General features: G+C 46.1%; 1 non-coding gene across 1 annotated transcript; it reads left to right on the forward strand.

Annotated features, from left to right (window-relative positions):
- Nucleotides 1-13197: 13197 nt before the first annotated feature.
- Trnan-guu (transfer RNA asparagine (anticodon GUU)) lies at nucleotides 13198-13271 on the forward strand. Its single transcript has one exon. It is a non-coding gene; the product is annotated as a tRNA-Asn (tRNA).
- The last annotated feature ends 3371 nt before the right edge of the window (nucleotides 13272-16642 follow it).

Below are 16642 nucleotides of genomic sequence, written 5' to 3' on the forward strand. Positions count from 1 at the left end.
GGTAGAAGGGTGGGTGGATGGGTAGAGGGATGGATGGATGGGAGGGTGGATAGATAGGTGAATGGGTGGATGGGTGGGTGGGTGGGTAGATGGATGGATGGATGGATGGAAAGTCATTCGAGTAAAGCAGTAGTAACTGAGCTCAGCCAAAGCCCTAGGAACAGCTGAGCACTCTGTACCAGTGTGTCCCTTGATGACACACTGTGTGGTCAGATAACATGCCAATAGGGCCATCACTGTCACAGAATTAGATGCCCTCCTCTCTATGGTGTTGCATCCTATGACCATCTGGTGAGTTCAAGATCTCCAACCTAGTTTTTAATGACATGATTTTAATATGCCCATGTAGTTATATGATCCAAATATATTTGGGGAAGTTTATAGATAGCACTGTTAAAATTCTTATAACCTGTAACCCCAAAAGCCAGATTTAACTAATAAGCCAATTTAAAAAGCCAAATTAATAGTGAAAGGCAGAAAAGGAAGATTTATTCCTTATGGCCACACTGAGAAGAGGGACAGAGAGATATCCAGTGATTCCCAAGCCCATCTTTAGGGTGTTTAAAAAGAGGGAGAAAGTTATGCTATCTAAGTGGTCCTGGTTAAGGTGTGGTCCTGCTCATCACTGACCCATCACTGTCTGTCCTGTCGGGTGATCTAACCATCTGTAAACTTCTTCAGGAGAAAAACATGTCCTCTGATTGGCCCAGGCTTTTGGCTTTCTGTTTTCCCAGCACAGGGTTTCTGAGGGTATTCCGACTTCTTGGGGGTCCATTGTTTCAATGATCTGAGAAGCAAAGCAAGGGGCAGAGTCTCTGTTGCCCGCCTTCATCCCTCCTAGCCTGGACACAGGATGTTGTACTTAAAGGAGTATGTATGTATGTATGTATGTATGTATGTATGCATATATATATACATATATATATGTATGTATATATATGTAAGCCTGCATCTCCTGATTGGTAAGAAATGGGTAATGTTGTCTATGTGGCAACGAAACAGAGTCAACTTACTTCTAGATTTGTGATTAAAGTAGAGCCCAGTGCTGCCTGTAAAATGGAGTCACAGTAGCAAGGGAACAAAGGAGGGAGGACACAGTCCCAATGTCCCTAACTTCCTAAGCCCCACCTCCTTACAGGCTCCCAGTGTAACTTCAGGCTGTCAATCAAGCCTTTGGCAGCTCCACACTGTTCCAGGTCTGCGTTAGTAAAAAGAGTGTTCCTGTTAGATGGGATGATGGTCCAGAGAGTAGAGGATGCACTCATTTTAATGTGTGATCATCGTTAAAAAGAAAACAGAATTTAAAATTTTTTGCATTGGCCTCGGCCCGGTCTGTTTTCCCAGCCATAGCAGAACCTGATTTAGAAGCTCTTCATTCCTTTCCCATCTTCCTTCCGTGTTCTCCGGCTCTGTTTCAAACCAGACTTCATCTGGTGCAACAAAGCATGATACGAATCCCGAAGGGTTTGGCTTGGGGCCCGGTCTGAGATCTGTAAAAGCCGTGTTTACATCCCGGTGCTTTTCTCTTCCTGTGTCACCTGGACAGGTATTCCCCTCAGGCTGTCTGTAACTGTCACGGAAGGCAATTTCACGAGAGGCTTCCTTCCACTTGGGATTTCTCTGCGGAGGGGTTGCTCTTAGCATCTGATTTGCACACCGAGTCGTTAGGCTGCTGCTGCCAAAGGGAGAGGCAAGAGACAGACTTTCCACAAAACTGGCAGTCTGACTTGATCTCCCTCAACAGATTGGCAGCACGCAGACTCCCGCCTGTCGGACCCACCTGAAGTGCCCTCTTTCGTGCAGTAGCAGCTGTCAGCAGGAAGACCGCTTCTGGGAGGTGGATGTTGTTCCTCTGGATCCAAAAGGCCATATGCTAAAAATAATGATAGCAGAGACTGACACCCGAAGAGCACTTGGCAGTGAGGAAACTGTGAGGTGGAGCCTGTCCTTCAGGGAAAGATCTCCCAACTGCCCAGTGTAAACAAACGCAGTGCCCCCCCTCCCTCCATGAGCTCTGGGAACAGGGGCTTTCTCACCCTTGGGAGATAGGGGACCCCTCTCTTTCATGCCTCACACCCTCAGCTTCCCAAGCTAGCATTCATGTCTAGTAAATATGTCTAAGGTAAATGAGATCTTGATATTGCATAGTTGTGGGTTGAGTACCACCCCTCATCCCCCACCCCCATCAGCGATTTGGAAGCCGGGCCTCATTGGGGGGAGGGTCACGTGGGAAGAGGCTTCCTCAATGAATTAAAGTCTTCTTGTGTGCCTGGAGTAGTTCTCATGGGAGTGAATTTTCACTCCCATGGAGCTGAACTAGCTACTGGACCTTGAGTCGTGAGAACGAGACTGTCTCCTCTCCTTTGCCTCTTCTGCAAGAGGCTTCCTCCATTTATCCCCCATGAGTTGAAGCCGAACAACCAGATATGGCTGTAATTTCGCTGTTCCAGAGCTGTAGACCAAAACTGAAAAATGGCTTTGTCACAGGTAGGCTCTGTCACACTCTGTTTGGCGACAGAAAAGTGAAAGGTCCCAAGTGTAGGGCTCAAAGGGGACAAACAGGCAGATTATCCTTTTCGGTAAGAAGTTTATTCCTGGCTGGAGAGATGGCTCAGCAATTAAGAGCATGTGCTGCTCTGGAAAAGGACGAGAGTTCAATGCCCACCACTACCCACAGTACAGCTTTGCATACAACTCCAGCCCCACTGGGATCTAGCTCCTCTGGCCTCTGAGAACCCTTTATGCACGCGTGCATGCACATGGACACAAACACACACACACACATTTAAGATACTAAACCTTTAAAATATAAATTTACTAAAATAATTATTAACATCAAAGGCATTCAGATAGCAGCATGGCAGTGTCTGAGGAGAATTCTGGCTTTCTTTTCTTTTAAAAAAAGTATTCATTCTTAATTATCTGTATATGTGTGTGGGTATGTTCGTGTGTGTGTGTGTGTGTGTGTGTGTGTGTGTGTGTGTGTGTGTGTGTGTAGAAGTCAAAATCAACTTGTAAGCCCCACCTGCCCAAGGACAGATAAGTTCCTAGGATGCTGGGGGCTGTGGTTCTTGGGAAATAGCAAGCCACATATTTTCACTCCCCTAAACAAGTTGTTTGCCCCGGATGTGCTTGATTGCATGTGGACAGGAGGGTACATAAGCAGGAAATAGTGTCGGGATGTATCTTTTCCCCTATTGGACCTGATGGGAAATACAGTGGCCTTGAGGTTTTGCATTTTTAGGCCTCTGCAAAACATATGACTTGTCACCATTTTCTGGGAATTCCAAATGGTCCTGGCTAGAAGAGTCCATCAACCTGGCCAGTATTTAATTAAAGCTTGTTTCAAATTTGGCTCAGAATTGTGGAACTGGTTTTTCTCTCGAGGTTCTCAAGCTTAGCAGGTGCTCACAGACTCTAGAAGAGAGTGTCAGATCCACCAGAGCTAGAGGAACAGGCAGTTGTCAGTCATCTGACAACATGGGTGCTGGTAACAAAACTCGGTGCCATACACAGCCTTAACTACTGAGCCATCTCTGAGGCCATCTTCTTACAGATACCAGAGGGATAATGCCTCATGGCCTACAGGTATCTGAGGAGGCTGTCTCAGATTCCCAGGTGGCAGGGAGAGAAGAGGAAATTCCAGAGAAGGAATTTCAGAGAATGTGGGGGAAATAAAAAGGAGGACCCATCTAGTTGAGGCGTGCCCATTGTGTGGATGGTGGCATGTCACCATCAGTAGCCCTGGGTAGTCTGTTTAAACATTCATAGTCAGGCTCTAGGTAGGTGTCTCTCCCTTTCACAGTAGGAATACCACAATCATTTCTGAGGGTGGAAAACCATAGATGGGTACAACCTGAACAGCTTTAGTTTTGGACTTCTTACATATGCAGCCTTCTGATTTATTTACAAATGAAACAGGAATATTTATCTTAGAAAAGGGAGGTAGAGGAACAGACAAAGGATAGTGGATGTCATCTCAAGTCTAGCTTCTTCTAAACTGACTGTGGAGTGTTGCAGGGTTAGGCAGGGGCCTCATAGAGTAAGCAATCAGGTGTTCTTGACCTCTGGGACAAGAATGTTGTCAGATAGGAATAGATAGACTTTTAAAGGGGCCAAAATAACCCAAGGTTATCTTAGCTTTGACTTTGAACCCATAGCATCCTAACTCTCCTTGCTCAGACATATATGGCTAGAGTTTTATCAACACAGGGGCAACAAAACTCAGCTAAAATTACTTTTCTTGAACTTGGAAATCTAACAGGCACCTTTCACTGTTCCTTCAGATTGCCTCTACCTCATCCCTGAGGTATCTCCTTCTGTTTTCACTGACCAGGCTTTCCATGATCTTTGCCTGCACTACTAGATTTCCTTGCATCTAACCCTTCATCCTGACTACCCAGACCTGCACAAAATTCACATGAGCCTTGGCTTTTCATCTTTTAGAAACATCTCTATGTCTGTAAGAAATTACAAAGTTAGTTCTAGAAGAAGCACTGCAAGATGGCTTGCTTGCACATAGAGCAAGTTGCAGCTGGCTACTGGTAGGAGACTTTACTTCCTCCTCCATGTGAGTTTCTCCAGAGACCTTCTGCATCCTCATGACAAGGCAGCTGGCTTCCCACAAGCAGACAGGAAGGAAGTGGCTATGTCTTCTACAACCTGATCCTAGAAGTGCAAGGGCATCCTTTCCTCCATGTTCAGTTGCCCAGTGACACAAAGATGAGCAAGACCCTCGGCAGCAGGATGAAGGATATGAACAGCTTCTCAAATGCATGCTGGGCGACAGCCAGCATTTGGAGAGGGCCAGGGTAACGGAATAGACTCCAGCAATGATGTGAAGGCGGCTTCTCCTGGTCAGGACCTTCCCTCTGTTGAGGCAGTGCATGACTTGGCAGCAGGAATACCGCAAAGGACACCAGAGAACTGTGCTAAGGTGCATTCATCCTGTCCAGTAAGATTTGGGTACTATCTCCTGACCTCCCAAATTAAACAGCGTTGGCCACATCACCCTCTTTCCATGTAGGGAAATAAAAAGAAGACAATAAAGGAAATAAAAAGAACTATGCTTCAGCATTTGGTAGGGGAGGGGTCCTTGGCATAAACTGCCATAAGCTGATCTTCCTCCTGTGCTGGGCGGCCATCCTACAGAACACAGGTACACGGGTGGGCCATTCCTGGTGACTCCATTGAATCTACAACCTGAGGACCTAAGAAGAATGGAAAAGCCAGGCATGGTAGCATATTCCTATGATCCTAGCACCTGGGGGTGGGAACAGACAGATTATGAGTTTTATGGTAACCTGAGCTACACAGAAACTTCTAGGTCAGTCTCAGGAACATTGCAGGACAGGACTGCATTACAGATATTATTTTAAAGTGTGTTACTTTTGCTTATACTCTGAAACATTTACTTAGCAATGTAAAGATGTGTTGCTTTTGTTTGTGCTGCATTTGTTTAACTCTGTGAAGCTGTGGTTCTTTGCCTGTCTAAAACACTTGGTGGTCTAATTAAAAAGCTGAATGACCAATAGTGAGGCAGGAGAAAGGACAGGCAGGATTGGTAGGCAGAGAGAATAAACGAAAGGAGAAATATGGAAAGAGAGGGGAAAGGAACAAGAGAACAAGGAGAAGAGAGCATCAGGACCCAGCCACACAGTCACCCAGCCACACAGCCACACAGCCACCCAGCCACCCAGCCACACAGCCACCCAGCCACACAGCCACCCAGCCACACAGTCACCCAGCCACACAGCCACACAGCCACCCAGCCACCCAGCCACACAGCCACCCAGCCACACAGTCACCCAGCCACACAGCCACATAGCCACCCAGCCACATAGCCACCCAGCTAAACAGCCACATAGCCACCCAGCCACACAGCCACCCAGCCACACAGCCACACAGCCACACAGCCACACAGCCACACAGCCACACAGCCACACAGCCACACAGCCACACAGCCAGCCATGGAGCAAGAATGGAAGGAAGGTATACAAAAGTAACAAAATGAAAGAACAGAGAGTAAAAAAGAGTCAAAAAGTAAAGAGAGAGAGAGAGAAAAAAAATCAGCTACAGGACTGGGATACAGCTTAACTGTAGAGCATCTGCCTACCATATACCAGGCCCTCTGTTCAGCCCCCAGCCCCAGAAAGAAGAACCGTGAAAACATGCTCTGCAGTTCACAGGCCATCAACACTAGCCTATAACAATCATATTTGTTTTGAACCATGACTCAGGACACAGGTGCAGTCCCATTGTCTGGCACAAGGGTTCAACAACGGGATGAGATGTTTTGCTTTATCCCTGTTTCAGATTCCTGAAATACCCTCGTGCATACTCATTTATTCTTAATGTATTTTCATGCACGGTAATATACAACACACGCTTAAAAAGTATGTGTAAGATCTATGTGCCTTTGAAAACCTAATCAAAAGAACACCCATGTATTTACCTCTTGCTTGAGAAATATATATCAGTTTATTATTAATAATAAGATCCTAGTATTTTCTAGGTATTTATGATGTGCCAACTCTGTTGCAAGTATTTTACATATATTATCTGCAGGATCTTCCCAGCACCCTGTGAGTTAGGTACTACTGGCATCATCTAGCAAACAGAAAAGGGAATCTCAACAGGTAGGGCAGGGCCTTTAGAGAAAGAGCGAAGGAGTACAAAGTTCCAGAAATGGGTACTTAGATCCTGCCCGGCATCCTGAAGAGACACACAAAAGGAAAAAAATGAAGTTACATCTTTCGGACTCCAGATGGGAGGACCCAGCTGAACCTCAGTGTGGGTCCATTCATAAGGACTGCAGTGTGTGTGTATGTTAAAGATTCTTGGAAGGAAAATTACAGCATCCCAGTGTTCGGCTGGAATCTCCAGCTCAGCCCCACCCCTCCCTCTCCAAACCCCACCCTCTCAGAAAGAAAGCCAAAAGTGGAGTTCCAAGGCAACGCCTTGTCTGAGGCTGCCAGCTCCCTAAGTCCCCACCCAAAGCTTATAACTGAGCACAAACCCAGCTTGTGGAGGATGCATCATTGCCTAGTGTTTAAGCCCTCTCCTCTAGACTGGCCATGTGATTTCTCCCCTGCCTCCAACTCCCATCTCTGGGGGATGGCTGGAAGGCCACCAGGGAGTGCTTTGACCAAACATATATGGTCTTCTACTTTTTGATTTGGCTTGATCTAGCTTATTGTGTCAGCAGAGACCCATTACCCACTAAAGCAATAGTTATACCATCTATCTCTTTAGCTTGGCTTAGGGTGATCCTGCCCTCTTAGGGGTGGTCCCTCAGTGAGGTCACTAACCCTGTCCCTCTGAAATGTTAGATGTCCACCCAGGCCAGAGATTCTGTTCTTTCTACCAGAAGTTTCTCTTTAATGAGCCTTTATTGCCATGGTAACATTGCCTTCTCCAGAATGTTTGCCTACAGATGTAGCAGCTGTCTACAGGGCAAGATAGCCCTAAGAGGCCTTGAAAAACAAGGAACAAGATACTAAAGACCCTAATCCTACCCCACATGCAGCTTAAAAAGTAAAAAGCAAACTGAAGTGGTCGGGACAGATGGATCAGTAGTGAAAAAGCCTGGCTTCTCTTGCAGGGATCCAAGTTTTGTTCCCAGCACCCACATGGCTGCTCACATCTGGAACTCCAAGTTCCAGGGGATCTAATGCCCTCTTCTGAGGGCTGCACAGTAGCTCAGCCCCCTGACTCCAGCCACAGTGTCCCCTAACCCTCTGCTCCTCATCCCAAGACCTTGTTTTGAAGTCACCAGCGGTCAGAACTCCAGCCAACCATCTCTCCCGCAGGCAGTGGTTTCTTTTGTTAAAAAAAAAAAAAAAAAAAAAAAAAAAAAAAAATGTGGGTTGATTATACAAGTAAAATGCATTCACTGTAGGACTGTGTGTTTATTGAGAGAGTAAATCAGCAGAAACACTGCCCCCAAAGCAATTAAAGAAATGCAATTGTCTTTTTTTTTTTTTCAAATGGAAGATACACTTATGGGTGTATTAAATTAAGAAAAATCAATAAAAATGATAAAATGCCATGTCGGAATGGTTCTAGGAGAAGCAGTCTGCTTGCACAGCATGGTGGGAGGAAATAGAGACCCTCGTGGGAATGAGAGGTGGGGGCTTTCCTGCCCTTTATTTACAACTCGTGCAATCCACCAAGAGCCTCTCCCATACCCTGTCAAAAATCTACAAAATGCGTCTGTCCTTTGTCCACTTATCTCATTACCCACCAGGTACAGGATAAGGCCAACGACAAACTGACCACTGATCAGTATCTCACACGAGAAAACTCCCTTACACCAAGAGGGAAATGTGATGCATACACCATCTTCATGACAACAGACCTCAGCTCACCCCAACAACCTGTTCTTTTTCTCTGTTGTTGGTTAGCCCAGGTCTCAACCTCCCACAGCCAACACTGGGCCCTTTGTATCAGCCCTTTCTGTTCCCAATTAAAACTTCTACCTGACTTTATGTTGCCATCTTGGTTTTTACGTCTGTTATCATGATCAATGGTCTTTATGTTGGCTACTGATGTCTTTTGGAGCACCGCCCAGGGACACATGGTAGGACAGTGTCTGGGTGGATGTTGTGCTTGGCATCCAGGTGTCGTGACAGCCAGCCAGCCCCTTACTCCCTTCCCACTCTCCTAAGTCTACTCCCTTTGCAACATGGACAGAGCTCAACATCACTGTCTTTCCTCGCCTGGCTCTGTAGAAGGAACCTTCCCCTGAATTGGTTTCTTTTCTCATGGCTGTGACAGAACACTTGGCAAAAGTTTTTAAGGGAGGAAGGTTTGACTTTGGCTCAGAGTTTAAGGGTGCACAATCCATTATGGCGAGGCAGGCATGGTGGTAGGAGTTAAGTCACATTGTATGCACAGTCAGGAAGCAGAGAGAGATGGATGCTAGAGCTCAGCTTGCTTTCTCCTTTTTATCCAGCCTGGCACACCAGTCCATGGGATGGTGGCTCTCATGTTCGGTGGCGGGGGTGGGGGAGTGGGCATGGAGGGGAAGTCTACTCAGTTAACCTTCTCTGGAAATACCTTCACATATATGTCAGAAATGTACTTTGAAGGGACTCTGGCCGGCTGGAGTGTGGCATGGTTCTGGCAGGCTGTGCCCTTCTCCACATTCTCTTTGCCATGCAAAAAACCATTAGATTGCATTCCTAAAGCTAACCCCCAAGGTCCATTCCCTTATTTGGCCACTTCCTCCGCTTGAGGCTGACTACCAAGGTCCAGCTATCAAAGTATTGAAATCCAGCAATCAAAAGCCCCCTCTAGCTCACCTATTTAACACGCCCAATTAAAATTACACACCTCATCCTAACACAGGATTTCCCATTTTACCTTTATAAACCAGTAGTTTTCTATGGGACACATCTGTCTCCTCTCTATCCAGGGCAAATTCTTTGTCCCTCTGGAACAAATATCTCTGCCCCTTTTCTCTTGTCCCCTTCCCCTTCTCCCTATCTCCTCTATCTCCTGTCTTTGTCCCTTATCCCTGCCCTCTGTCCACCCGTGGCCAAAGAAATCTCTTTTGTGCTGAGAACTTGGTCTTGAGGTGTCTTGAGGCAACTTTGAGGTTCGCTACAATTCTAATTTCATCAAGTTGACAATCAACATTAGCTTACAGAGGCTGGAGGGATGGCTCAGTGGTTAAGAGCTCTTCTGCTCTTCTAGAGGATCTGAGTTCAATACCCAGCACCCATGTCAGATAGCTCACAGCTGCCTCTAACTGTACCTGTCTTCTGGCCTCCATACGGACTCACACCCAGCCACAGAGATACATACACATAAGACTTTTTTCCCACAAAAATCTTTAAATAATACCAAGAGCATTAACCTAAGCTGGACTTGGTACATCTGTTCCCTGAGAGTCACCCTCAGTGTACAAAACCCCTGCTCTTGCTCAGGCTCATGCTCCCCCATCAGGTAGAGATGATGTCAAGCTCTCCAGGATAGACTCAAATGTCAACATCCAGTGTCCAGACCCAGCAGCCACTTTCCTCACTAGGATCATGTGGCATAAACTCGAATAGCAGAGACTCTGAGACTATAATAAACCCTGTGTGTCAAGCTTGGGTAGTGAGAGCCAAAGAGGGCAGCCTTGGGTATTTGGAAAGGCATGGTCCTGGAAGGCAGAAGGATTTGTGTTCAACACTTTTAGTTAATACTTTTATGGTTATGGTCTCATGTTAACAAACAGGTAAAATTAGAAAGCAGACACAAACACACATGGTCACGTCTCTCATTGATGACCTCTAACCCTGGAGTAACATGTGAGGTGTACCTGCACATGTAACATATAACAATAATCTCTCCTGGGCTGGAGAGATGGCTCAGAGGTAAAGAGCTCTGTCTGCTCTTCCAGAGCTCCTGAGTTCAATTCCCAGCAACCACATGGTAGCTCACAACCCTCTGTAATGAGATCTGGTACCCTCTTCTGGCCTGCAGAGATACATAAATGTAGAATAAATACAAACAAACAAAACAAAAAAAAAACCAATAATCTGTTCCTTCTACCACCCAAATCCTTTATTTTCTCCACTGAAGCCCTATTCACGCTATAACTTTTTTGATTGTTTCGTGTTTGTGTACAGGTGCACATACATGAGTGTGTGTGTGTGTTTGTGTGTGTGTGTGTGTATGTGTGTGTGTGCTCGCACATGGAGGCCAGAGGACAACTTCAGGTAAAAGTTCTCAGGTACCATACACATTTTTTGTGGGTTTTGTTTTTTTTGTTATTTTTGGTTTTGCTTTTTATTTGTTTTGAGGTAGACTTTCTCACTGGCCTGGGGCTTCATGAATGGATGAGGCTGGCTGCCCAGGGAATCCCAGAGCCTCCACTAGGACTGCAAGCACATGCTGCCATGCCTGGATGCTTATTTGTCTATTTAGTTATTTATTTACTACCTGGGTTCTGGGGATCAAATCCAGGCCCTCAGGTTTACTCAGGCAAGCACGCAACAGATGGAGCTCTCTCCCCAGTCCCTTTTGAAATAGCAGCAGACAGCCTCCCTTTTAACCATTAGAAATCCAAGTACAATCTAAGTTAAGAATTCTACCTTTTGTTCACTTCTTAGCTTTCTCCGTTTTTCTAGCTCAACCTTGGATCAGGGATGGAAAGAAGGGGTGGGATGGGGGGGGGAGGGATAGACAACTTTTTCATTAAATTAGCACAATTTTAAGATAAGTTTGAAAACTACACTTAGAAAAACATTATTTCAATATTTTCAAGGTAAAGACCATTGGTTCTATTACACACACACACACACACACACACACACACACACACACACACCCCAAGTTCCACTTACACCCATATTTTGGAAGAGTCAAAATACAGACAATTGGCTCCAAACATCACCCAATACACACATCTCCCTTTTGTATGCACAGGCCTGGCCTAGCAAAGTCCTCCGCACCCCATCCCCTTCTATTCTTATTTTATGTATGTCTGTGCACCAGGTGTATGCAGTGCTCACAGAGGCCAGAAGAGGGCATCAGATCCCCTGGTACTGGAGTTATAGGTGGTTGGGAGTTGCCCTGTAGGTTCTGGGAACTGAGCCCCTGTTCTCTGGAAGAGTAGCCAGTGTGTTCCTAACCACTGAGCCATCTCTCCATCCCTGATCTCCTCTTTTTCTGTCATATGCTGAGCCCCAATAGGCCAACCACCTCCTTGCTGAAGCAGAGCTGTCTTTCACTAGGTGGAAGCACACAAAAGAAGGATCCAGAAAAGACATGTTGCTGATAGTACAAGGATGTAAAACACATCCATTAGGGTAGTTACCAGCTTTTAAAACTCGGAGAAATTGGATGCTCCTGAGCTCTTGGCAAAACCCAGGGATTCTACTTCTGAGTATGTCCCCCAAAACCAAAAGCAGGGACTCAAACAGGAGTCAGTAGAACATTGCTCCTAGAAGCCAGCCATGGAGAGCTGAACGACCGACAAAGTGTGGTGCAGACTTACAGGAAGGCAGTGTCAGGCGAGAAGAGTAATTCGCGGTTAGTGCCGCTGTATGGTAAGTCGTGAGGACATCACACTGAGCCTAGCTGGTCATGAACGCCCAGAGGCACTTAAGAATAGTTCAAGTAATAAAGACAGGAGACAGAATGAGGCTTACTGGAAAAAGAAAGGGGACTAGGGAGCCATTTAATGGATGTGAGTACTCAATGCCATTGCAAGGCATGCCTTAAAATGGAGCTGGAGAGATGGTTAAGTGGTTAAGGACACCTGCAGGGGACAGTTCAGTTCCCAGCTGACCTGCTCACAAAGGCTCCAGCTCAGGGGGATCTGACGCCCACTTCAGTCTCTGAGGGCACTGAACTCGCGTACACATACCATCGCTCAGATACATAATTAAAATAAATCTGTAAAACATGGTTCAAATGATATGAAAAGAAGAGCCATAAGGTAAGTAGGAAGAGCCAAGCAGAGAAGGAGGAAGAGGAGGAGGGTATGGAAGCTTGAAGATTGTGACCCGGGGTTGGTGGAGTGTGTGTGGTCTGCGGAGTGATGGGCTATGGCAGTCCTATCTGGAGAATTATTACATTTCCCTACCTACCCTAACCCTCCCTGGGGCAGCCAATGTCAGTGGGTTAAATTCAGAAGCCAGGGGAAGGCCTAGCCATCAGTAGTTATTTAACGGAGCATTTTAATTGCCATAAATCTTTCTGCTGTTCCCTAAGCCATACAAGCCTCAGAAGGAGGCTCTAGTCCCCTAAAGGGGTGTAAATTTGTTCTCAGGAGGTGACAAAAACGTAACAACTACAAAAACCTTACTTTTTAAAGGTATAAAATGCAAAATACCTATGGCCTGCACACAGAAACACAGTTTATCAGCTTTGTTAAATGTTTTGTTTGTTTGTTTGCTTGCTTGCTTGCTTGCTTGTTTTGAAAGTGGGAGGTGACGAGAACACTCAAAAGGCAGGGGCAATAACAACCTTGAACAAGGGCAGGCTCTACAGTTCGGAGCCAGAGCGCAGGCTGGGAGCCTAAGCCGGCGCCGCCCGGCTCTCGGGGAAGATTTGCACCTCGGCTCCGCCTCTCCCCGCCCTTGCGCAGCCTCAGCCCGCAGGGCTCTGCAGAGGCCCCGGCGCCTCCCGGGAGTCCAGGGCGGCGACGCCCAGGCCGGCCGCGGAAATGTGTACACAGCACACGGCCACTCCAGCAGCTGGGTCTCTGTGGCGCAATCGGTTAGCGCGTTCGGCTGTTAACCGAAAGGTTGGTGGTTCGAGCCCACCCAGGGACGGCGGCGCTTCTTTTCTCACCATTTTTAGAAATGGTTGCACCGTTCTAGGAGGATAAATGCCTGCCCAAAGTTTATGCCGCGGCAGTCCTGTCCCCGCCTTTTTTCAAAAGAGTATGCAAATGTGTTTCTGGAGCTCGGCCCACTTCTGCTCACTAACAGCTGCGTTTGCGTTGGAAACCAGCATCTCAGACCACCCCGCAATAGAGAACATGTAGCACCACTCGTGTGGTTCAGAAAAATAAGTGAATAAATAAAAACCGCGAAACCGGATAGCAAATGCAGTTCGCTCTGTACAATCGCTTCTACTTCTAAACGGAGGAGCAAGAGATGACTTTGTGTACAGAGTATGGGAGAACATCATACCACGACGAATTTAGTCAAACTGCAGCCAACTTTTGGACAATGGATTTGAATCCAGGAAAATACATTACATTTTTACCCTTTGGCTACTGACAAATTTTTTCCCTCAAATTTAACTAACAGAAATTGTATTGGCTTCATGTTAAAAAGTTCTAAAAGGCATGGTGGCACACACCTTTAATCCCAGCACTTGGGAATTAGAAGCAGGCAGATCTCTCTGAGTTCGAGGCCAGCCTAGTCTATAGAGTAAATTCCAGGTCAGCCAGAGTGCATACAGAGTCCTTGTCTCAAAGAAATAAAGTTCTAAATGGTACATTTTCACTGTTAGTGTCGCAGAGGAGGTTTTATGGGTTTTCACTGAAGACTTTCCATAAAGGCAAGGAATTAGCTACTATAATAACCAACTTTTCTTTCAAGACTGAGGTAGTGAAGTCCCTGCCATATTCATCTTCATAGATGTAAGAGATCCCAAATCTCAACCTGTAGATCTTCGCCCCTTTAGGGGTTGTATGCCAGATATTTACACTAAAAATCTTAACTGTAGAAAAATTACAGCTATGAAGTAGCAACAAAATACTTTTCTGGTGGGGGGGTCACCACACCAACCAGGAACTGTATGGAAGGGTTGCAGCATTGAGGTTGAGAACTACTGATCTGGAAGAGGACAATTACCTGAGTCCCTGAGGTGTCTCTTAGCAGATGCTTTCAAGAAATAACTGTTGGCTTAAAAATCCTAAAGGAGCTGGCCCAAGCCTTTAATCTTAGTTCTCAGGAGGCAGAGACAGGTAGATCTCGTGAGTGAGCAGGTGGGGGATGAATACAAGTACACACACAGGACAAATGTCCCTCCCTCGGCTTGTAGGACAGGCCCTGGACAGACCAGCATGAGGCTGCACATCACCAAGCAAAGCCAGGGACTAACTCCCGGAGGTTTCTGCATTACGAACAAGGTAAAAGTGAGGTCATGTGGCTAGCTAGCTTGGCAACAATGACAAGAAACAAGAGATCAGGGACTGGCTGAGAGGCAATTACATGTTAAGGGTGAGGGGAGGGGAGGCAGTTCAGGTCTCAGTGGGATATTTAAAAAATGCATGTGATTCCAGGAAGGTTGGGTGAGTAGGGCTGACATAGGAATGGATGAATGGCCAGGGTAGGACCTGCATTATAGCATTTGTAGGTGGAAGCAGACATTCATAGGAGATACAATGTGGAGCGGAGTGCAGTGGGTGTGTGTGTGGGGGGAATGTTCGTTTGTTTTCAAGATGTTGCTCTGGCTGTTTTCATACCCTAGGCTACAGCAATCTTCCCACGTCACTGAGTGGGTCTTAGAGAAACCCAGATATATGAAAACTTGTAAATTGTCCATACTCAGCTAGTTACTATAGTTGTATCTGATTTTCTTTCACAGAGTTCTCTTTGTGGCATATGCCTTTAATCCCAGCACTTGGGAGGTAGAGGCAGGCAGATCTTTGAGAGTTCCAGGCCAGCCTGGTCTGCAGAGCAAATACTAGGACATGTGGACAAGCTCCAAAACTACACAGAGAAACTGTCTGGTGGGGGGGGGGGGGAGAAAGGCTAAACTTCATTTATTAAAGTCAAGCTTTCTGAAAGACTATTGTAGGGTTTTGTGGAACCCTGAGAAAATTCGAACCCTGAGAAAATTCCAAACGGGAAGCCAAGAACTTTCCCCAAACATATTGTGATGGAAGTTTGTTCTTCTGTCCAAGAGAACCACAGACTTCTGAAATACATTTCTTAGCCTCCAAAGCTTGAGCCTTGGCTTTTATTTATTGAATCCAGGGTTCTAACAAAGGCCATAGGCATGTCAAATCTAAAAGTATAAGTGTTCAATATCTCCACGGCTACAGCTTCACCCACGAGAGGTCTCACTCATGGAAAACTGGATCCCTGACGACACAGCAGAAAAGAATGTCAGATGAGTCAGTTTAGTTTATTATGGATTTAGGCAGAAAGTCAAGCCCGGGTAGTTCATGCCCCTTAAGACTTGGGATGGACTCCAAAGAGCTGCCCTAAAATCTAACGCCACTTTATGGCTGTGTATGATACTGTGTCGGCTACATCACTCAAGATTAGGTATATTTACAGCAATGTATCATGATTAAGATTAAAAAATTAAAAATGAGCTACTTTGCTGATTGTTCAAGAGTCACCTCCATAAAGGAGACTGTAGAGTGATTTTATGGGGTGTATTATTAGACTCAGGGCTGAGAGGAGAGCCAGCAGGAGGGTGAAGCCAAGGCTGTAAACATTCCCCTGCAAAGCATGCAGTCAGTGTGGTCCTTAACACTCTGTATCTGGGGGAAACAGTTTTGGCTTTATCAGCTGCGACTCTAGCAGGAAGGTAAGATCCTGGGGGAGGCAGAGGCATCTCCCTCCCCAGGGGACTCAGTGTCCTCGACTTCCCTTTAGGTATGGAAAATACTATGAAGGTTCTTAAGGTAACAAAAATCTGAATAAGAAACCAGTTTTGATCTCCCCCTCCCCCCCTTTTTTAAACTAAAACTGTTAATAAAAGATTTGAGACAATAAGAGCTCTCTTGAGGGTTTGACACAATGTGCCCTTGTTAGACTACAGAGTGACTGGATCAGAAGGGCTTCAACAGTGACCCTTTCAGAGTGACTTCTGTGGAAATTTACATCCGTAGACATTGATTTGCATTCCTTGCTTTCTGGCTTCCTTCAATGGCACCACTCATTGGAACTGAGCCAGTTTCCACTGTTTGGTTAGTGCTTTTTTTTTTTTTATGGAGGGGGAGGTGTGGGGGTCTCCGCAAACCCCACAGACAGCAGAATGTTGATTCAGGGGAGGCAAGAAGGAAATCTGGCCCAACGTGACTTAGTAGCCAGTGCTGGGACTGACACCATGTAGTTCACTTTAGGTATATTTAAGTCCAGCACAACTAGGAAAAAGTTTCCCAGTGATAGTGAACTCAATCTCATGTGCACAGCAAAGCTTAAAAGATGTGACTGCAGCCGGGCGTTGGTGACAC

The sequence above is a fragment of the Phodopus roborovskii genome, unplaced genomic scaffold, assembly GCF_943737965.1.
Source record: "Phodopus roborovskii unplaced genomic scaffold, PHOROB, whole genome shotgun sequence".
In the NCBI taxonomy this organism is placed as follows: Eukaryota; Metazoa; Chordata; class Mammalia; order Rodentia; family Cricetidae; genus Phodopus; species Phodopus roborovskii.